Source organism: Homalodisca vitripennis, chromosome 6, assembly GCF_021130785.1.
Source record: "Homalodisca vitripennis isolate AUS2020 chromosome 6, UT_GWSS_2.1, whole genome shotgun sequence".
Classification (NCBI taxonomy): Eukaryota; Metazoa; Arthropoda; class Insecta; order Hemiptera; family Cicadellidae; genus Homalodisca; species Homalodisca vitripennis.
The window spans coordinates 10,194,923-10,219,055 of NC_060212.1; the positions used below are offsets into that span (position 1 = coordinate 10,194,923).

Sequence of the window (24,133 nt, forward strand, 5' to 3'; positions counted from 1 at the left end):
TACCGAACATTGAATTACATCACGACAATAAACGCTTCACATAAACTACTCACATGGTCAATTAAAATATAATGTTGATGCACTATTCAGCAATTTTTCTAAATTTTTTTTAGTTTTATCTACTCAACCCTTTTTTACTCACCATTTTCGAGACAGGTGTTTTCGAGACAGTAACCTTGAAATAATGCAATCGTTAGCAGCATAATTCTTAAGAACCAGTGTAACTGTAGTTTGTCCCAAAATAACAAAACATGAAAGAATATTAACCGAGATGTTTATTTAAAAGAAAAGGATAGGTTTGAGTGTTCAGAGAATACATTTTGGAAGTATCTCTGAGAGAATAGTTAAAACACTGAGGGAGGGTAGCTGTCTGGGAAGTAATTGTAGTTTATAAGACAAACAACCTCATACATACTACACTGTTCTATATCCTGAGGAAACCGCCTTCTTCACTTTTCTTTTCTAAATAAACGTTGTAAATGTTCCAATAGAGCCAACGTTGGAAACACTTATTTTTTCTTGTGTGAATGAAAGAAATACAGCATACAGCAGTGGTATGTGTTTATATTCACAAATAAATGTTGTATTGTTAACATAAATTCATTTTATCAATTAGTATGATATTGTGTGTCAGATTTTGGGGTGCTAAAATTCATGGTGCATCAGTTTGTTCACCATAATTATTTTTTTTGTTGAATATTATTTATTGTGTGTAATTAAAAGTATATACCGAGATCCAAGCAATCACAGAATACCAATAAATATTACCATTGTATCCGTAATACTTAGGCACTATTTTACTAAGTTACGTACTGTTATTAAAAGTATATACCGAGATCCAAGCAATCACAGAATACCAATATATTACCATTGTATCCGTAATACTTAGGCACTATTTTACTAAGTTACGTGCTGTTATTAAAAGTATATACCGAGATCCAAGCAATCACAGAATACCAACTATATTACCATTGTATCCGTAATACTTAGGTTAGGCACTATTTTTACTAAGTACGTACTGTTATTAAAAGTATATACCGAGATCCAAGCAATCACAGAATACCAAAATATATTGACCATTGTATCCGTAATACTTAGGCACTATTTTACTAAGTTACGTGCTGTTATTAAAAGTATATACCGAGATCCAAGCAATCACAGAAAAAAAATAAACCAATAAATATTACCATAGTATCCGTAATACTTAGGCACTATTTTACTAAGTTACGTGCTGTTATTAAAAGTAAATATACCGAAGATCCAAGCAATCACAGAATACCAATAAATATTAACCATTGTATCCGTAATACTTAGCACTATTTTTTACTAAGTTACGTGCTGGTTATATAAAGTATATACCGAGATCCAAGCAATCACAGAATACCAATAAATATTACCATTGTATCCGTAATACTTAGGCACTATTTTACTAAGTTACGTGCTGTTATTAAAAGTATATACCGAGAATCCAAGCAATCACAGAATACCAATAAATATTACCATTGTATCCGTAATACTTAGGTACTATTTTACTAAGTTACGTACTGTTATTAAAAGTATATACCGAGATCCAAGCAATCACAGAATACCAATAAATATTACCATTGTAATCCGTAATACTTAGGCACTATTTACTAATTACGTACTGTTATTAAAAGTATATACCGAGATCCAAGCAATCACCAGAATACCAATAAATATTACCATTGTATCCGTAATACTTAGGGGGTACTATTTTTACTAAGTTACGTACTGTTATTAAAAGTATATACCGAGATCCAAGCCAATCACAGAATACCAATAAATATTAACCATTGTATTCCGTAATACTTAGGTACTATTTTACTAAGTTACGTACTGTTTATTAAAAGTATATACCGTACCGAGATTCCCAAGCAATCACAGAATACCAATAAATATTACCATTGTATCCGTAATACTTAGGCACTAATTTTACTAAGATACGTAGTACGTTAATTACGTAGTTTTAGTATTAAAAGTATATAACCGATCCAAGCAATCACAGAATACCAATAAATATTACCATTGTATCCCGTATATATACCTTTATACTTAGGTACTATTTTACTAAGTTACGTAGTGTTATTAAAAGTATATACCGAGATCCCCACAGCAATCACAGACCAATACCAATAAATATTACCATTGTATCCTAAATAACTTAGGCACTATTTACTAAGTTACGTACTGTTATTAAAAATCTAGTAGAATTTTTTTATTCTAGTAATTCTACATAAATTCATTGCTTTTAATTTTATATTCACAATCCCTTAAAATACTTTTCGTAGGACCTTAAAAAAGTAAAAGTAATTCTACAACTAACGATGAGTCCTATGCTTTAAATAAAATTGTAATTATGGGCATACTAAAATCAAGATGTTTCAAAATCAGGCGGGGTTAGATATATAAATGTTTACAATATTTATATGAAATATAGAATGGGGTGCTCAGGGATCTTAAGCCCCCTCGAAATTTAAAAAAGCTGAACTTTATAAATGAAACCCAGTAGTATGTTTAAAGCTAGGACACAATATTGAGGTCTTAAAGTTTAACGATTTCCACATAGAGGATTTTCGGGTCTCTGTTTCGGAGGTTATTTTATACATCCAAAACCACCAAGTGCGAGGAGCCTCCTCCGAAATATTTTTATTTGTAGGATTATTTGTAGGGGTTATTTGTAGGATATACATTGTTACTTAAGTACGTAGTAGTGTTTCCAGAGAAGTAACGAGTAATAAGTTTAAACCTAAATATGACTTCACAAAATGACATATATATAACTTTAAACTTATTACTCGTTACTTCTCTGGAATTACTACTATGTACTTAAGTAATAATGTATATCCTACAAATAACCCCACACATAATAAATAGTATTTTGGAAATAACAAAACTGGTCGTGGGAATTGATTGTTGGAAAGTTTACATTACACGATTTAGTTTGAGAAATTAGGTAGTATGAGTGGTTACTCCGTGATGTTACAGTTTTCTCTCATATTGACTTTGATACTATTCCATAATAAAACTTTTTAGGTTATAAATTGCATAAAACCTCTTAAAGTAGAATAATCGATGACCCCAAAATCTGACATCATTTCGAGCCTTATGTAACGTATCCTCCAGTGAACTTTGTGGGATCTTTGATCAAAGTTTTCTGAAGTTAAGGAAAGTTATACGAAGTCTCTAGATCTGGAGATATTTCTCAATATTTGACTACTTCAAAGCGGAGTATCTTCAGTACATTCCAGTTCTAGTAAAAGTATGTTACTTGAAATTAATTTTTTTTAATACATTTAGGATAAATACATAGTTATTTAATTAACATGTATTTAATGAATGTAAATAACATTTACAATCTTTTTGTTCAAGGTGAACAGTATAAATGACGGCCGTTTTGTTTACATAAATTTTATTTCAAAAATGTATGTATGGCTTAAGTAGGTAACTGTAAGTTAATTCCGATATAGGTGTGGATTATACTAAAACCCAATACAAATCATGCAATAAAGCTATATGTATGAATACCTGTATTTTTTTTAAATAAATCATCATTAACTAGGTGTGTTTTCAATAAACTGTTATATTATTTCGCTATCTTGGTTGCATATTGTAATTGAAGTTTGTTATCGATTTTAGACCAACTTGACAAAGACCTACAGAAATTTTTAATTTAATTCATAATTGACTAAAAATGCAATAATACGCATTGATATATATTTATCGATTTTTATCAATTGAAATAGAAATAAAGCTCTCGACATCTCAATATTTCTATCGTCATAATGACTACTAGAAAAGGGAGAAGGAAATTTGTTAAAGTATTGATTGTACTGGAAAAGTTAATAATGTTACATATTTAGCAATTACCAACATTTATAATAACCTTACTTGTTGCCTTTCTGTGTTTCATAAAGGATGTAAGTTTTTTAACTTATCATACAATGGCACATTCAAAGAAATCTAAACTTCAAAAACCTCTCAATTTTCATAGTCAATGATTCACTGAGATCAAAAATGGGATTCACGGATACAAATATACACGCGCACACACACACACACACACACACACACACACACACACGCACGCACGCGCACACACACACGACATATATAATAATAATAATAAAATCTTTATTGCATCAGACAATATATCCTTGTATCACAATCGTCAAAATATTACCAACGTTAAAACCACAGTTAATCCAATACAATCATTTACTCACAGTCAGACATACATTTTCTACATTTAAGAAAGTACAGCCACACTGACTTCAGATCCAACAATTTCAGTCATATAATCTTTTTAATTATATATATATATATGTATATATATATCCTTTATTTTAAAGCAAATAAAACCACACAATATACTGTAAGTTAGGATCTTTAACACCTTTATTTAACAGGAACGTTACAATTGAGGAACTTTTTCGTTCCCGATAGTGCCTCAGCATTGCTTAATGGAATCTGTACATTAATTCAATTTATGGGTAGACATGAGAACAACAACAAAGGGGAATTAGTGGCTTTTTGATCCGAGGGGATGAGCGTGGTGCACTAATGATAATTAGAACCACTACTCAAAGCTTAACTTCCTAATGAAATCATTCCCTAAAATAGCATTATGTTGTTTATCTCTCATGTTAACAGAACAGCTGCGTTAAATGTGTTGTCGTGTTTGTCATTGGCTGAGCGTTAGCAATTTGTTTTATAATTTGGCATTATGTGTCCACACAATATCTCGAGAACGTACTGATAGCCTTGCATGAGTCTTCATTTCTTTAAGGACCATGTCGAGTTCTTTGATACTGTATATCACTCCATGGGATTTGGCTGAGCATCAGTGAATACTTTTATATTGTTCTTATGCGTAACCATGACGGCAATGAGAACCTTGTAAAATAAATGTTTAAGAAAACTGAGTAAAATCAATTGACATTTTAATATGTGGCATAGACACCTTATAAGATATCTGTTCGTGAAATATCTCGGGAAACATTTCATCTATAGACTTTTCAGGAGACTGATTTCTACATAGACACGATTGAGTCCTGAGTGAATGTCATTGACGTCTATCACTCAGTGGGCTGGTCACTTTTCCATTTGTCTGCCGGGGAATGCAAACATTTATTTTCTGTATATAAATATATCTGTCCGGAATCACAAGAATGCAGTAATTCCAAGTAGAGTTGAAACTGTGTATGCAGCCGTAACAAAACCTGTTATGAGAAACGTGGTGTGGCGCGCTCTTACCAATTGTTTGTCAGGAAAATTACAATTTCATAAACTGGGAAAAAGTCAATAAATTCTTGAATTGAAATTTTATGCTTACTTACGCATTCATCGTTAATCGGTGAACAAGATGTTACTTATACAAAAATGGTTCCAAAAAACGCTAACTTTTTATAAGAATTGTATTTATTAAAAGAAAGCATTTACATGCATAATGCTTTAGTTAATAATACTATCTCCATAATAATTTCTCAATTGTGTGTATGTGTGTGTTTTTGTGTATATGTATATATGCATACGTGTGTGTATGATTTATAGTTATAAATTATACGTGTATTAGTATATGTATATGTGCGCAATCTAGTGTGTAAATATATATATATATATATATATATATATATATATATATATATATATATATATATATATATATATATATATATATATATTGTTACTGTAAATAAAATAAACAACCGACTATAAGTCAGTATTTTAAGTTTTGTAGGGATTTTCATTCATTTGTTTAGGAGTTTATTTGGTCATGCCAGGAAATTCCCTGGTGGGGGTTTAATGTTAACGGGGGATAAGACATCAGAGAGTTCAATTTACTCAGGAGGTTATCTGGTCGTACAATGAAATTCCAGGTGGGGTTAATGTTAAAGGGGGTTAAAACATCAGGGAGTTTAATTTACTCAAGAGGTTGTCTGGTAATACAAGAAAATTCCGGGGGGGTAATGTTACCGGGGGTTAAGACACACGTGAGTCTCTTTCGGAGGGTGTTGTGTTTGTGAGCAAAAATAAAATTCACTCTGTCCCTAATTACTATTGAACTTCGGTAAAGCTCAGCCAAGTCGCGATGTCCTCTAGTAGACGTACTAGTCAGACGTTTACGAAAATAGAGTGCCCCAAACCCCCAAAGTGAATGCTTAAAATAGGAAGGATTTGGTTATTGGTTAAATTCGAACTTGAGGGTTTCAAGTTACGTGTTCGCTACTGTGTCCTTTCTCGTGGAATGTAATGCTCCGCTGACACTCAGTCAAATGATGTGTGGTATGTAAAAATAATCAATGGATTTTGTTGAAAAATGAAGTGACGTGTTAGCAAATGTAGTAGACTAAGAATTGGGTGATAACTAATGTCCGAGATTATGTTTGCCAGGAAGTGAAAAGTAGAGTATTTGATTTTAACCAAACTTTTGAGTTTGTGGGCGTTTTGTGGCTTAACCGTTGGAGATACGAGAAAAAGTCACTGAACCTTTCTTGTCCGAAATTTAATTTTGTCTTTCGATTCTATCCTTAGTTTGACATTTGGTTTAACCGTTACAGAGGTTGGGAGAAAAGTGTGCAATGGTCAGATATTGTGAATTGTTTAGTGTAAATGTAATAAAACCCCGACACTAAGTCAGTATTTGAGGGGTTTAAAAGTAAAAATGTCATTGTTTTTCAGACTTTTCCCGGTGGTTTGAAGGTAAAAGCTAAGTGCGTTTCCAGCACTTCTAGAAGTGGGTTAGAATTTGTATCTATATATCAGTAAGTCAGTCAGTCAGTTAGTTTCACATGCGGCTGTATAAGTATTTAGATATACGAGTATTATGTTACCGGGGGTTAAGCCACACTTTGGCCTCTTGGAGGGTGTTCTGTTTGCGAGCATAAATAAAATTCACTCTGTCCCTCATTACTATTGAACTTCGCTAACGCTCAGCCAATTAACGATGTGCTCTAGTACGCGTTTACTAGTCACTCGTTTACTTCAATACAAACTCAATTCGCTAACGCTCAGCAAATTATGTGTGGTGTATAATAATAATCGTATTGTAGAACAGTTAAGTTATGTGTTCGCGAAATTAGGAGACAAGAAGAATTTGGTTTTTACCAAAGTCAGAGATTATGTTTGTACTGTTTGTGTTTAATTTTCGGGATTTATCCAAACTTTTGATTTTGAGGGCGTTCTGCGGTTAAACCGTTAGAGATACACTAAAAAGCTACTGGCAACCTTTTTTGTCGGAAATTTAATTTTGTCTATTCGAATATGCCATCAGATTTAAGCTACGACTTATAATTTAGGCAGTACAGAGCTTAGGACAAAAGACTGCACTGCGCTGTTTTTATGAATTTTCCGGGGGTTTAATTTACTTAGGTGATTATCTGGTCATACGAGGAAATTCCGGGAGGGGGGAGTTAATGATACCGGGGGTTAAGCCACACTTGGGCCTCTTGTGACCTCTTGTGGCCAAACCGTTGAGGATAGGTCAAAATGTTACCAATCTTTTTTTGTAGATCACGTGATTTGCTAGATCCCATTAAAAATTTGTTTTGAATTGAAATTAGTTTAGCCGCTATCAAGCCCGAAAGGTAAATTTTTATGCGAAAATTTCCAAATATTTTCACTTAATCCCGTTTTGCGACCAAACCAATGGAGATAGAGTAAAATGTTACTGGACCTTTTTTGTAGATCACGTCATTTTCTAAATCCTGTTTGTGTTTTATTTTAACCGCCGACAAATAGTTTGGCCGCTATCGACCCCAAAAACAAAATTTCCACGTAAAAATTACAAAAAGATTTCACGTAATCACGTTTTTCGGCCAAACGAATGGAAATAGTTCAAAAAGTCACTAGACCTTTTCCGTAGATCGCGCCATTTGCTAATTTGATTGGTCAATCAGATTTGAGCTACGACTAACCGTTCGGCCGCTATCGGGCTCGAAACTTTATTTTATGCGAAAAATCTCTGCAATGTCAAACATTCCCGCGTTTTGTTGCTTAACCATGGAAGATAGAACAAAAAGTCACTAGACCTTTTTTGTAGTTCACTTCATTCCTGACCAACGATTTTTCGTCAGATTCGAGCTAGCTCCAACGGTTCGCCCGCTATCGGGCTTACAAAAAAGGCCTGCAAGGCTGAAAAATGCACGGATTTTCTAGAATTTGTTTGAGGGGTTTAAAAGTAAAAATGTCGGGTTTTCAGACTTTTCCTCTGGGTCATATTGCCAAATTTCAAGTTTCCAGCACTTCTAGAACTATCTTAGAATTTGTATCTATATATCAGTGAGTCAGTGAGTCAGTCAGTTTCACATGCGGCTGTATAAGTATTTAGATATACGAGTATATATGTAGCCTACTAATGCACATGTAATTTATAATTATTGTGCAAAAAAAGCAGTGACATGCATTGTGCTTGTGTGTGTTTTAATCTTAATCAATACAGTATAACAAACGACCATTGTACATGCATTGTAGTAATAATATTATTTGCACAATAGTTTATGAGCTGTACAGGTTTAAACGTACGTGTATAACGTTACGTCTAGGTTGTAGGCTGTATTGTACTGTTAGGACTGGTAAGTGTATGCATTGATGTTAGGCTATGTGTGGTTTAGCGTTAGTCTATTGTGTATAGCTCATGGATTTCAATTCTATTGAACAATTTACGTGTATATACTAAAAATCTCGTTTTCACATTCTTTTCTTGGAATATTCACAATATGGCTGATTGTAGAGTCATTAATCTAGAAGTTATGCGTTATAGGGCTTTCAATTATTCCCTTTCAAATTTCAATGAACTATGTTTTTAAATACGCAGCTCACACAACCATTGTCATTTATTTTGGGTTGATGTAAAAATCTTCGTCTTTACAGTGACGTTACGATTATATCCAGTCTTCGCCCCATCCCTTCCTGTTCATTTGTTTGGCATAATTTCTATTTCATAACAGTCAACTAGTATTAAAATTGTAAATTTGTTCGGTAATCATGTTCAAAATTCCTACCTCTACCAATGTTTTTGTTCTACTTCAACATTCTTAGGTTGCCAGTAACACATATGTTAATATAGCCATAGCTCGCATAGTTTGGTAAAAATACAACTCAAAATAAATTTCATCGCAAATTAAAAACATATTCCTGCGTGTATTACTAGAAAGTGAGGTTAACATTATTAGCTGGTCTGTATTTTCGTTCTACCATGTGTAAGAACATATACTATATACATAAATATACATATACATCGATGATGATTATGGAGACAGATTTGTGTACGATAGAAATAAATATCAGCATAGAAATCCCCGTTTCTTAATTCTTAGTTTATGACTGAGACGGATTTTCTATGAAAAACATTATTACCAGTTAGGCACAAAGGATAACGTAATAGTTTGTTCCCTCAGCAGAGCCGCCAATAACTTGCGGACGACATTTAACGAAAACACACACATTATATATCCATTTATTAATCTGTCTTGAATAAAACATTTAGTGCATGAGCCGAGAACCAATTTGCACTGAATCAGCATACAACCCTGTGGGTATAACGATCATAGAGTTATAGTAATTTCGTAAGCGTAGCTAGTTTCAAAAAGTCTAAATGCAAATATATTATAAGGGTTTAAATACCATTGAGTATTATTTACATGGAACATATTTTAGTCTGAAACGCCTTAAATCTACTTGTTAGGCACTTAAATAAAATGTAAGAAATAATCAGCAAAAAGATAGATTGATTATAGTTTGAGAAGGCGACTTCCAGTCTCGTCATGTTGTTGTGTGACGTTTATATGACTTTTGTTTATGTGACTGGCGGTTGTTTATAAGTATATAAAACTAAGTATCAACTTGCACATTTTAATGTTGGTATGATCGAAAACAGATCTATAAATTCTTTTAATTTTTTGAATATATCTAGCATTAAAGACTCTTAGAGCAATTGTAAAAACTTATAAATATTAATAATTATTTATTTTTCGTGCGAGGCCTTTCGAAACCGAAGGTTTCCTCATCAGGCGACTCCACAAATAAATATTACATAATTTTTATTACAATTAAAATACCATATGGTGTAAATGTGTAAATAAAAAGATTTTGGAAATATTTCAGCCAGTACGAAAATTATGTATGGCTACGGTGTAATTTTTGAATATATTGAGAAGAAAGAAGACTGGTATTTTCAATAGGGCCCTCTTCATTGTTTATGAGTTTTTCTTTATTTATGTTTATGTGTAGTGTTTCCCAAGCAATTAAGTTCATTGGTTTTGTTACTTCTTTTTTATTACTATTTGTACTCACAGAATTTTTCACAAACCGTTGAAAGTTTACAGAAATATTTTCTTTGCATACGATATTGGTAGACCGTTTTACAAAGTTACGGTCTTACATATTATACTCATTATCACATCACAATTCTTTATTGCCAGAAAATAAATATAAAATTTGTATAGCAATCGTCATAAATACGTGTAACTCTATAAACTTACCAATAAATTATATCAACGTTTAAATTAACTCTTGTTATACCTAAAAGTAAAAGAAAACTAAATAATCTTCATCTAAAATTGACAATGTCAACATAAGAATAGACATGTGAGAGCTGTCCTATCAAATCTAATGTTCCATAAACTAGCTCACGATATAAAACTCATTTAATGTTAAATAGCACTTGAGTAATTGTAAGGGGTTCGTCAGGTTATTTGTATTATTAGGAACTTTGTTGAACAATTTTACACCAACTTGAGATGATAAGCTCTCGTAAGGTTTTAGACTATGTTGGGCAACTGTGAAATATTTCCGACCTCTTGTATTGTAGATATGGACGTCTCTACCCTGCGTTGGCACTCACTTCGAACGACAATATATTATTTTATGTAGTCTTAAAAATCTCAGAAAATCTGCATTCCCACATCTGCCACGTAATGTAATACCATAGGACAGATAAGGAAATACAACCCCAGAGTAAGTCGTCTTCAAGATCTGTCTTGGAGACAATTGTGACAGGTATCTCAGAGCAGATCTGAACTTGTTGAGTCCTATTAAGTAGATATGATTGAACCCAGTTTAATGGGACTCCTCGGATACCATTGCCATGTTATGTGTCTAGAACGATCAACTGATCCACGTAGAAAAAGCTTTGGATAAGTCTAAAAAGACGCTAAGCGTCGAATTTAGTTCTTCAAGGCTATTAACTATTAATTCCGTTAGCTGAATGAAAGTATCTGTTGTGGATTTACCAGCTCTTAAACGAAATTGGTGAACTGAGATGATTTCGAATTTATCTATAAAGGATAATAACCTAGAGAGAAAGAGGTTTTCAAAGACCTTAAAAAAACAGGCAGTAAATAGATCGGCCTCAATCTATTAGGCTGGGTGTGATCGCATTTGTAACGAAAAGTGTAGTCTGACATTACAGAGTGTCTCAGAACTATTTGATCCTTGGTTGTTTAACTGGTAAAACCTAAAGAATAATACAGAATAGCGTGCATATTATCTAGCTTATTTGATTACCTTTGTAATTAGGACAAATTAATACACTTCTCCAAAGAGTTATAATCAGATAAGGTAACTTTATCGAATAAAAATAATTTCTGTCAGTGTTTACTTAACTATTTGATAAAACCTGATACAGATTAGATTTGTTTAGATATTGCCTACGTACGCTATTTTAAATTTTGTTTTAAAACCTTAGATTTCCATAGTTTAATTTTCAAAAGATTAAATCACTGCCATTTTAAAACAGATGCCTTCAGACATTTGTGATCATAATTTGCATGAGAGTGTAACTCAGTATATTGAACAACTTGATAAAAGTTAATTAAATGATTGTGAGACATTCTGTATAATATACTACTCCATTTATTTTTTGTTGTTTAATAAAGCTAAACCATTTTTAGGTTGTTAAAGCGAAACATGCATATTTCTTAAAAGTGACGTTATATTATTTATATTTTCTTATTTTCAAGTTAGATGTAACTTAATGATACAGAGTGACATAAATAAAAAATGCTATGCGTAACGTAAATAAGGTCAATGTTTTCCGTACGGAAAGAATAAAGAAGATTACAGGAAGTTGACAAAGACGGAGTGTCTCCTTTATTTCTCTTTTATCTCTGTATATGACATGAGTTTTACAATTGTATTATTTTTGTTTCAGGTTACCCACTTCCTTAGTTAATATTCCAGGTAAGATTGTATTGACGCCTTTTTAGATTTAATATATGTATACAGGTCTACACTGTCAGATGTAAACTCAGTTCACTCTGTGAGGACGACAATACTATAGTTGTACTACAGGGGGCGGAGATGACACTACAGGCACGATGATAGCAGAAACAGGAAGTGGTAAGTCCAACGCCCAGTTGTCACCAGCGACACTCACCACAGTAATCACGCCTGGGTTACAGCTGAATACAGGTCTTACACTGTCAGATGTAAACTAAGTTCACTCTGTGAGGACGACAATTACTATAGTTGTTACTTACAGAGGGCGGAAGATTAGAATTGACCACTACGCACGTTAGTTAGCAGAACAGGAGAGTGGTAAGTCCTCGCCACAGTCGTCACCAGCGACACTCACAGTAATCGCACCTGTATTACAGCTGAATACAAATCCACACTGTCAGATGTAAACTCAGTTCACCTCTGTGAGGACGTCAGATTACTATAGTTGTACTACAGAGGGCGGAGGATGACATTACAGCACGATGTTAGCAAGAACAAGAAGTGGTAAGTCCTCGCCCAGTCGTCACAGCGACACTACCAGTAATCGCACCTGGGTTACAGCTGAATACAAATCCACACTGTCAGATGTTAACAACCTCCAGTTCACTCTGATGAGGACGACAATACTATAGTTGTACTACTGGGGGCGGAGATGACACTAAAGCACGATGTTAGCAGAACAGGAAGTGGCTAAGTCCTCGCCCAGTCGTCACCAGCGACACTCACAGTAATCACGCCTGGGTTACAGTGAATACAGGTCTACACTGTCAGATGTAAAAACTCAGTTCACTCTGTGGAGGGACGACAATACTATAGTTGTACTACAGGGGGCGGAGATGACATTACAGCACGATGTTAGCAGAACAGGAAGTGGTAAGTCCTCGCCCAGTCGTCACCAGCGAACACTCACAGTAATCGCACCTGGGTTACAGCTGAATACCAAATCCACACTGTCAGATGTAAACTCAGTTCACTCTGTGAGGACGACATTACTATAGTTGTACTTACAGAGTGCGGAGATGACACTACAGCACGATGTTATGCAGAACAGGAAGTGGTAAAAGTCCTCGCCCAGTCGTCACCAGCGACACTCACAGTAATCGCACCTGGGTTTACAGCTGAATACAGATCCACACTGTCAGATGTAAACTCAGTTCACTCTGCTGAGGACGACAATACTATAGTTGTACTACAGGGGGCGGAGATGACACTACAGCACGATGTTAGCAGAACAGGAAGTGGTAAGGTCCACGCCCAGTTGTCACAGCTGACACTCACACAGTAATCACGCCTGGGTTACAGCTGAATACAGGTCTACACTGTCAGATGTAAACTAAGTTCACTCTGTGAGGACGGACTATACTAATAGTTGTATACAGAGGGTGGAGATGACACTACAGCACGATGTTAGCAGAACAGGATCAGTGGTAAGTCCTCGCCCAGTCGTCACCAGCGACACTCACAGTAATCGCTCCTTTATTACAGCTGAAATACAAATCCACACTGTCAGATGTAAACTCAGTTCACTCTGTGAGGGACGACAATACTATAGTTGTACTACCAGGGGGCGGAGATGACAACTACAGCACGATGTTAGCAGAAACAAGAACAAGTGGTAAGTCCTCGCCCAGGTCGTCACCAGCGACACTCACAGTAATCGCAACCTGGGGTTACAGCTGGAATACAAATCCACACTGTCTGATGTAAACTCAGTTCACTCTGTGAGGACGACAATTTACTATAGTTGTACTACAGGGGGCGGAGATGACACTACAGCACGATGTTAGCAGAACGGGAAGTTGGTAAGTCCTCGCCCAGTCGTCACCAGCGACACTCACAGTAAATCGCACCTGGGTTACAGCTGAATACAGATCCACACTGTCAGATGTAACTCAGTTCACTCTGTTGAGGGCGACAATACTATAGTTGTACTACAGGGGGCAGAGATGACACAAACAGCACGATGTTTAGCAGAAAACAGGAAGTGGTAAGTCCACGGCCCAGTTGTCAACCAGCGACACTCACACAGTAATCACGCTGGGTTACAGCATGAATTAGGTCTACACTGTCAGATGTAAACTCAGTTCACTCTGTCGAGGACGACAATACAATAGTTGTACTACAGGGGGCGGAGATGACACTACAGCACGATTGTTAGCAGAACAGGAAAGTGGTAAGTCCTCGCCCAAGTCGTCACCAGCGACACTCACAATAATCACGGCCTGGGTTACAGCTGGAATAAGGTCTACACTGTCAGATGTAAACTCAGTTCACTCTGTGGAGGGACGACAACAATACTATAGTTGTACTTACACGGGGGCGGAGGATGACACTACAGCACGATGTTAGCCAGAACAGGAAAGTGGTAAGTCCTCGACCAGTCGTCACCAGCGACACTCACAGTAATCGCACCTGGGTTACAGCTGAAATACAAATCCACACTGTCAGATGTAAACTCAGTTCACTCTGTGAGGACGACACATACTATAATTGTACTACAGAGGGCGGAGATGACACTACAGCACGATGGTTAGCAGAACAGGAAGTGGTAAGTCCTCGCCCAGTCGTCACCAGCGACACTCACAGTAATCGCACCTGGGTTACAGCTGAATACAGGATCCACACTGTCAGATGTAAACTCAGTTCACTCTGGTGAGGACGCCCCCCGGACAATACTATAGTTGTACTACAGGGGGGGGCGGAGATGACACTTACAGCACGATGTTAGCAGAAACAGGAAGTGGTAAGTCCTACGCCCAGTTGTCACCAGCGCCACTCACACAGTAATCACGCGCATGGGTTACAGCCTGAATACAGGTCTACAACTGTCAGATGGGTAAACTAAGTTCACTCTGTGAGACGACAATACTATAGTTGTACTACAGAGGGTGGAGATGACAGCTACAGCACGATGTTAGCAGAAAAGGAAGTGGGTAGTGGTTAGTCCTCGCCCATTCGTCACCAGCGACACTCACAGTAATCGCACCTTTATTACAGCTGAATACAAATCCACACTGTCAGAGTTTAATAAACTCAGTTCACTCTGTGAGGACGACAATACTATAGTTGTACTACAGGGGGCGGAGATGACACTACAGCCACGATGTTAGCAGAACAGGAAGTGGTAAGTCCACGCCCAGTCGTTACCAGCGACACTCACACAGTAATCACGCCTGGGTTACAGCTGAATACAGGTCTACACTGTCAGATGTAAACTCAGTTCACTCTGTGAGGACGACAATACTATAGTTGTACTACAGGGGGCGGAGATGACACTACAGCACGATGTTAGCAGAACAGGAAGTGGTAAGTCCTCGCCCAGTCGTCACCAGCGACACTCACAGTAATCGCACCTGGGTTACAGCTGAATACAGGATCCACACTGTCAGATGTAAACTCAGTTCACTCTGTGAGGACGACAATACTATAGTTGTACTACAGAGGGCGGAGATGACACTACAGCACGATGTTAGCAGAACAGGAAGTGGTAAGTCCTCGCCCAGTCGTCACCAGCGACACTCACACAGTAATCACGCACCTGGGTTACAGCTGAATACAGATCCACACTGTCAGATGTAAACTCAGTTCACTCTGTGAGGACGACAATACTATAGTTGTACTACAGAGGGCGGAGATGACACTACAGCACGATGTTAGCAGAACAGGAAGTGGTAAGTCCTCGCCCAGTCGTCACCAGCGACACTCACAGTAATCGCACCTGGGTTACAGCTGAATACAGATCCACACTGTCAGATGTAAACTCAGTTCACTCTGTGAGGACGACAATACTATGTTGTACTACAGAGGGCGGAGATGACACTACAGCACGATGTTAGCAGAACAGGAAGTGGTAAGTCCTCGCCCAGTCGTCACCAGCGACACTCACAGTAATCGCACCTGGGTTACAGCTGAATACAGATCCACACTGTCAGATGTAAACTCAGTTCACTCTGTGAGGACGACAATACTATAGTTGTACTACAGAGGGCGGAGATGACACTACAGCACGATGTTAGCAGAACAGGAAGTGGTAAGTCCACGCCCAGTTGTCACCAGCGACACTCACACAGTAATCACGCCTGGGTTACAGCTGAATACAGGTCTACACTGTCAGATGTAAACTCAGTTCACTCTGTGAGGACGACAATACTATAGTTGTACTACAGAGGGCGGAGATGACACTACAGCACGATGTTAGCAGAACAGGAAGTGGTAAGTCCACGCCCGGTCGTTACCAGCGGCCACTCACACAGTAATAACGCCTGGGTAACGTTATCAATACACTTCATATCATTCATTTTTAAATCCATATTAGAATACGCATTTTAATTACGAACATATTGTGTGTCATAAAATAATTTAGAAATCAATCTAATTTCAACAATATACTGTGTTAGCTCCCCAACGTTTTTTAGGCATTTGCGCACATTTGTATATTTGAGGTCACATTGTTAATTTATACGTTTTTGGGTTTAAGATAAATAGCATACTATCACTGATCGCTGTTGAAGACTGGTTAAAATGCACAGAAATAATGTTGGATGTAATTTATTCTTTTTGTAAAATTGGATGCCAATATGTTTGAATTGTTTTGAAGGGATGGCTTTCTTAAATATTTCATTGCTGTCCAAACTATTGTGTTAAGTGCTTGTTTTTTATGAGTAGATTTATATAAAATTATGAGTAATATTTTTTCTTGAACCCTTCTATAGCAATGTTAGAGCACTGTTTTAGCAACTTCATATATGATTTCGAGCACACCACTTTTTTCAAAACTTTCTCCCATTAGTATTTTTTTAATATCTCGATGTCTATTATCTGCTAAATCATTAAAACAATGTGTCTACGTCTTCCGTAAACTTTGCACATTTCGGTCTAGACTCAATAAGATAAATTGTTCTTCCCCTGCTAATAATCATTCTGAACTAACACAGAAATGTTCCTGTTCATGCCATGTCGAAACATTACTAACGCATATAAATTCGTAAAATATTTTGGCCTCTCCTGGAAGAGCCGTCATTAAACCGTTACTACCAATAAATACAGATCCAACTGTATAGTTGAGTTGAAAGAGGCTATTATTAGTGGCGATTTGCTTAATCCTAACCAATCAATTACCAATATGATCAACAGAGGCTACTATGGTTAATAGTGTTCACCATATTTTCATTTCATATGACTTCGTTATCATAGCCGACCAACGTTCAATTTCATGTCCTCTTATTTATTGAACTTATTTTCTTCTTTAAGGTTATGTTAAAGGTTTTCCTTAATCAGGATCGTTTCTTTACAAAACCCCCTATATATCTGTTACTCCTTGTATAAAAAGAAGAAAGGCCAGTTTTTGACGTTTTTCGTTTTGAATATTGTCACACTCTAGGGTTGTTTTCATAATTTCTTCTTAAAGGTCTTATGTATCGTGATTGTGTGCTCATTCTCCTTTAGTGACATGTGTAATTACGTTAGCAGTTTCTCAACGTAGTTTGATTGTTACGGGAGAGCCTAACTTATACTATGTATTTTAATGTATAAAGATTGGACTTATTTTCATCATTATTTTCTCTGTCCCATGGCACACTCGTACTGAACTTTATCACGTACTAGCAGTCCAAGGTCTCAGACCATGTTTTGTAAATATATTTTCCAACCTCCCTATTTAATGTTATATATTGTTATATATTAAACTATACTCATACATATGTGATATAATTTAAGACGCATTCTTTTCACTCTGGACTTTTTTCATGAGCAGTCATCACCACTGAACTACACATATCGATAAACCTTTTCGCTCCAATATCTCGACATTTATGGTTAGACATTTGTCACTTCTGGACGTCCTTTGGGTTGCCCAAAATGTAAGAGACTTTTAAGTTTTTGATGTACCCATTATGGGTTCTACTGTCATGTATAAACCAATTGTAAACAAAACTCTCCTGGGAATTGTAGCTGTATATTGTAAAAACTTTTTTGTGAGAATAAGACACCTAAAGTACGTGCTTTTGAGCGTCACACAAATAGTACTTTTAGTAGTAACATTTGTTTTTAATTTTCAATCTATCAGCGGTGATATCAAGTCAGATAAGTTACTTTATAAATTGCTGTATTTCGATTGTTTTATTTGACAAACCATGGTAATATTTGTTTCTGTTTGAGATTTAAATATCTCATAAATTTACCATTTGAAATTGCCAAATTTTTAAGTTTTGTAAAATAATGTCCGCAACCAAAATACATTGTTTGGGTGAGAAACGAAAGTTAAAACAGCGGGTGAGCAGCAGTGTTGGGAGTACCGTGTTTGTGTGCGGTTTCCCCACCCTATTGGCGGTCAGGTGAAGAGATGTACGCCGGCAGTTTGAACAAATACAGTTCTTTACGAAATTCAACGCTGGATTCAATGGGTTTTCATAAATCAAGAAACAAAACTGTTACTTTAAAATTTTGATTTTTTTCTCGCTTAGCAATTGTAATATATTTTAAAAATTGATTACTTAAAGAAGGAATGGATGAGTAAAATTTAATTAGCAGTGAAGCTAGTTACTGAATTCACAGGTACTCCAATTTTACTTACTATGTAAATGTATAGAAACTGAAATCTAAAGGCACATGTCATTCTCAAATTCTCATTTATTGAATTTTAACTTCATTGAAGATAATTTTTTAATATTAGAATCAATTTGCGAAGAAATCACGAAACTTTAAGTCTCTACGTTAAGTATTTCTCATATAGCTATATTAATAATAATATATTTCTTAGATTTTGGTTTCTCCGTATATTTGAGCTGATTTATACTTTATTTGTTGCATTTGGATAATTTTCCTTAATATAATATTAGGGTGAGTTCAATATACTTCAAGTGTAGAAAATAAATGTTAATAACATTAGATTGTAATATAAACAATTTTATCCATTTTAGTTTCAAGAATTTTAATAATTATGAAAGTTTTAGCGTTTAATGAAACGTGTTCATTAAAAAATTAATGTTGGTTTTAAGGTATGACATATGTGAAATGGAATGTATTATTGTTGTAACCCCTGTGATTTTGCATGTTATAAATAATAATAATAATAATAATCCCTTTATTGCATTCTTTTGACAATTTTTACATCGTATCGCAATCGTCAACAGTTTTTTTTTATAAGTCCATATTACAACGAGATCATCCACACATTCACACAACCTCACACTCACAATTCTTTGCAATCATTCAGGTCACAATCGCATTGACCTCAGATCCAGCAATCTCAAATATCCCAGCGGCTTGACATGAATTCATCAACAGAGTAGAAAGCCTTGGACTCCAAAAGGAGCTTGAGACGCGTTTTTAAATTGATTTTGATTATTGGAAATTTTGATTTCTTCAGGGGAGCCTGTTGATTAATCTGACACCAACTTCTTGCGGTAGATTTTGCGCTAATGTCAATCTGTGTTGATGCGTGCGAAAGTTTGTCCCTGCCTCTAGTTTCATATTGATGAACGTCCCCGCCACGAATCAAAGTGCACCTTGATCTGCAGTACACGATCACCTCAAAAAAATAGAGGCAAGGCAAAGTCAGCAATCTCAACTCCCCGAAAGATTCCCTACACGACTCTCTATAATTTAAATTTTTAATGATTCTGACAGCTTTTTCTGGAGTCTAAAGACGCGCTCCATTTTGTTTTTTGCACAACTTCCCCAAAGTCTTATCCCATACGCAAAATGAGCATGGATTAGGCCATAGTAAGGCCATTTTTTAAAACTTCTGGGGAACAAAATTTTGCTAGATTGCGCAGAGCATATATACCTGAGGTAGCTCTAGCACAGACCCTGTTAACATGATCGCTCCAGGTCAGTCCTTTGTCTAGAATCATTCCCAAAAAAGTTTGTGGAGTTATTTTCTTCGAGAAGGTCGTCATCTATAAATACGGCCGGACGCACCACTCGATCATGCTGACGAAGGCCGAAAATTTACTACGATTGTTTTTGACTGATTTGTTTTCAGATTCATTTCAGTGAAATACTGAATGCAAGTGTTCAGTTCCATGAATGAGGTGATTTCTAGTTCTTCTATTGTATTTACTTTTAAAACAAAGAGTCGTGTCATCGGCATATTGAACCAGTTTTCCATGCTGGATAACTGAATTCAATCCGCCGACATAAATTAAAAACAGGAGAGGCCCAAGGATAGAACCCTGAGGAACACCGTGGGGCTATTTTAATTTTGTTTGAAATGACGCTCGAAATCTCCAACGCACTGTTGTCGATCCTTAAGGTAAGAACCGATCCATAAGTGCGGGACACCCCGAATGCCACATTTCTCCAACTGGTGCAACAGTGTCTCGTGGTGCACGCAGTGAAAGGCTTTGGACAAATCGAGAAAATATACTAAGCACATGCTCTCGTCTATCCAAACCATCGACAACATTGTCCAAAAGGTTGTTCACAGCGTCAATTGTGGATTTGTTTTTTTCTAAATCCAAATTGTTCTGGATTCAGAATTTCGAATTCTTCCAGAAAGCTTTCAAGCCTTTCGTTAGAAAAGTTTTTTCAGAAAACTTTACTGAAAACTGGAAGAATTGATATTGGTCGATAATTGCTTGTAAAACAAGGATCGTCCTTTTTGAAAATTGGGGTGATCTTGGCCGTCTTTAAAAAGAGATGGAAAACTTCCAGTCTCCCATGAAAAATTGATCAATTTTGTTAGAGGACTCAAAATATGCTTGAAGCATCGTTTGAGTAGCCATAATGACATCCCGTTTGGGCGTCACCGGTCTTTTTTGATTTCAGTCTCTGTATGACACGTGCTACCTCCTCTTCACACACAGGAGCCAAAGCCATGGACGCAACTGGTCCCCCCAGTCTCTTCTCCGTGAGACTGAGGATTCTTAAATGACGAATTCGTAAAACCAACGGTTAAAAAGTATTTGTTGAACTCGTTTGCCACTTTTAATTTATCTTCAACAATTTCATTATTAATTTGGATTGAAATAGATTTGGAATACTTCTTGGAACCTCATCTCGAGAAAAGTTATTAATTATTTTCCAAGCCGTTTTGGAAAAATTTTCACAGGTACCCAAGGCTCTATTGATGTCATAGGCTTTTGCAGCTCTTATGACCTTCTTATAGATTCTCCGATACCTTCTAAAAAACATTTTGAAATCATAATTTTGAGTATTAGTGAAGATTTTATAGAAGAATTGGAGCCTTTCTCGAGATATAAGAATTCCTTTAGTTATCCATGAATTTTGCAGCTTTTTACTGTTTTTTGTTTTTCCTGAACGGGCATGCAACATCCAGATAGTGACTGAAGGTGTCACTAAATGACTGATACATGTCATCGACATTTCCACACCCACTTAAAGACTCCCAAGACTCGGTTTTTTAAACATCTATTCAGGTGGCAAATGTTTTGGGAAGTAATTGCCCTAGTAATTTTAAATTTTGGATTTTGATTTTCCAGTTTGCATCCATGAATCACGACTTCCTGCGCAAAGTGATCAGAGATCGCAAAACTTAATACAGAGACTGTGTGTTAGGAATATTGGTGATAACATTGTCGATGGCAGTACGCGTCGTGGCTGTCACTCGTGTTGGCAAATTCACTGACCAATTTAGATTGAAAGAATTTTAGAAGATCGCGAAGCCGCTGGGTAAGGGGGGTCGGTGTGATCCAAAACATTAATGTTAAAATCGCCAATTATTACAAACCTTGTTGATTTTAAAGGAGAGAGACCACTCAGAAGGTGTTCCAAGCTTTCGAAAAAAAAGAATCTCTAGAGCCATTGGGAGATCTATAAAAGCCCAATGATAGTTATTCTTGTGGAAGAGTTGGACAAGATTGTGATGCCTTCAGCTTCAAAATTCATGTCCGAACTGTTTTTAATTCTGAAATCTTCAAATTTAGAGGAATTTTTCATAAAAAATCGCCACACCGCCCCCTTTACAGCTGGTTCGACAAAAATATTTAGCCAATTCAAAATTTTGAATCTTAAAAAAGATGTATTGAATCGGATTTGAAACCGTGTTCTGAGACTATAAACACATCAGGTTTAAGCTCTTCACACATGATCTCTAGCTCTTTACCTTGGTTGGTTGCAAATTTTGGGCGTTTTGGTGAATCAATTTTTATTGTTTCAGTTGCCAATTTAAAATTTTTTATGTTTTTTAAATGTTGATTTTGAATTTTGTTGCGTTTTGGAGCTTGGATCTGAAGTCATCCCTAGGTCGGCTTCACACATGTCTGACCAGGACAGTTTTTTGACATAGGAGAGCCTTCTTTTCGAGAGTCTCTGTCAGGTGTAGTTGACGCCCTAGCTGCCTCCGCATATGAGACAAGCTGGAGCCTTGGAGACCGTTTGAGAGACAGCAGCCGGCTCCCAGGGGGTTGCAGCAGGTGGCGGCACGACGGCTGGAGGGACGGCGGTCACTAGGAGTGGCTTCTCGGGGTTCCGGAGGGAACAGGTCTCAGCAGAGCGAGGCTCTCCACAATCATTCCAGCCAGTATCCGCTTTCCCCGCATTGATAGGTGCATACCGTGTCTTGTGAAATGCCTGCGACCGATCCTATTGAAGTTTTAGGACCTTGATGTTGTGTCGGATTTCGAAGCTCTTCAATGTAGGCATTTACAAGTGCGGTCTCATCGTGAATAGAGTGGTCCGGCTCCAGATCGTTGTCGGTGTGGAAGGGTGACAAGAACGATGTCAGTGTTGATTGGTCTGGCCGTGATGTAGGTCTCCAGGTTGACTGTAGATTTTGTTCTGTTTTTCCCACCGCCAGGTCGTTTGTGCCAGCCATCAGCACCTCGCAGCGGGTTTCGGACTCAGTTGACATCTGCCTTGAACCCACGACATCAAGCAGCCGGCGCCAGGCAAGCACACACCGCCAACCGAGATCGTAGGGCCAGTTATCCTTCGTACAAGGCCCGCGATGTGACGGGCATGGCTGTCACCTCTATTAAAAATACTTTTGAAGTGGGCATTTTGAGGATATTGCTGGTTTTTAGGGAACTTCGTTTTTTTCTTTTTTTGTTTGGGGAAAGCTATATCCTTTAGGTTTACGTGCAGTCTGTGTTTTGAGATTAACGACAGAGTCTGGAACCTATTTTTTGTAGATACTGGAGATGGGTGTGTTTTTTTATTTTAACTTCGGTCCATGGCTGACCAGAGTTCAAACTCGCGCTCTCACACGTATTTTGCTGCTTCAAACACTTATTTTCAGCCTCAAGAACCTCTATTGTTGTTTTGAAGCATCGAAGAAGCTCAGTGGTTTCCGCACACAACGTACACTCCGAAGATTGTTCCCGCAGGTCACACTGCACACCAGAGTCTACAGTAGCGGGCGCGGGGTCCCCTGGTGGGCTGGGTTAGGCTCGCACTGAACGCCGCAGTCCACTGTCGCGGATGCGCGGGGCGATCTGGTTGATGCGCGGGATTTGTTTTACTGGGAAGACTTGATCAGTGTACTCAAGTAAGCGTGTTTCCGACTCGATGGTATGGTCCAGCAGCTTCTGGAACTCGTTTTCCAAACGCTTGATCTCTTGTTTTGAGTCTAGAGATCTCCGCTGACGGGTCTCAGGTGTTTTTAAAATTTATAAATTGAAGCGGTGGACGAGGTCAGGTCTACACCGGGTGTCGAGCAAACTGGCGGTGCAGGGAGAGCAGAAGTTGTTGTGGGTGTAGACAGAGTAGCGAATGCAGGCGGAGTAGCGTGAGCAGGGGTTTGTGGCGAGTGCAGGCGGTGTAGCGAGTGACGCGCCAGTCGCAGACACAGTTTTGGTCAGGGGTGATAAGAGCGAACGCATTGTCACAGGGTGTTCGCCACTGTGCTTCTGATTGCACGCAACCACTCTTGTCAAAACTCGCATCAGTTTTAATTGACGCTCCACAGTTCTTCCCCAAACAGCGCGCCAAGACA

General features: G+C 37.2%; 1 protein-coding gene across 2 annotated transcripts in view; it reads left to right on the forward strand.

Moving 5' to 3' along the window:
- The window catches only part of LOC124364094 (trophoblast glycoprotein-like), a 276,854-nt gene that overhangs the window by 114,238 nt on the left and 138,483 nt on the right, over positions 1-24,133 (forward strand). For both annotated transcript variants that reach the window (XM_046819276.1, XM_046819277.1), the window contains exon 3: positions 12,170-12,198. The gene's annotated coding sequence lies outside the window, so the exon portion shown is untranslated. The remainder of the gene's footprint in view (positions 1-12,169; positions 12,199-24,133) is intronic.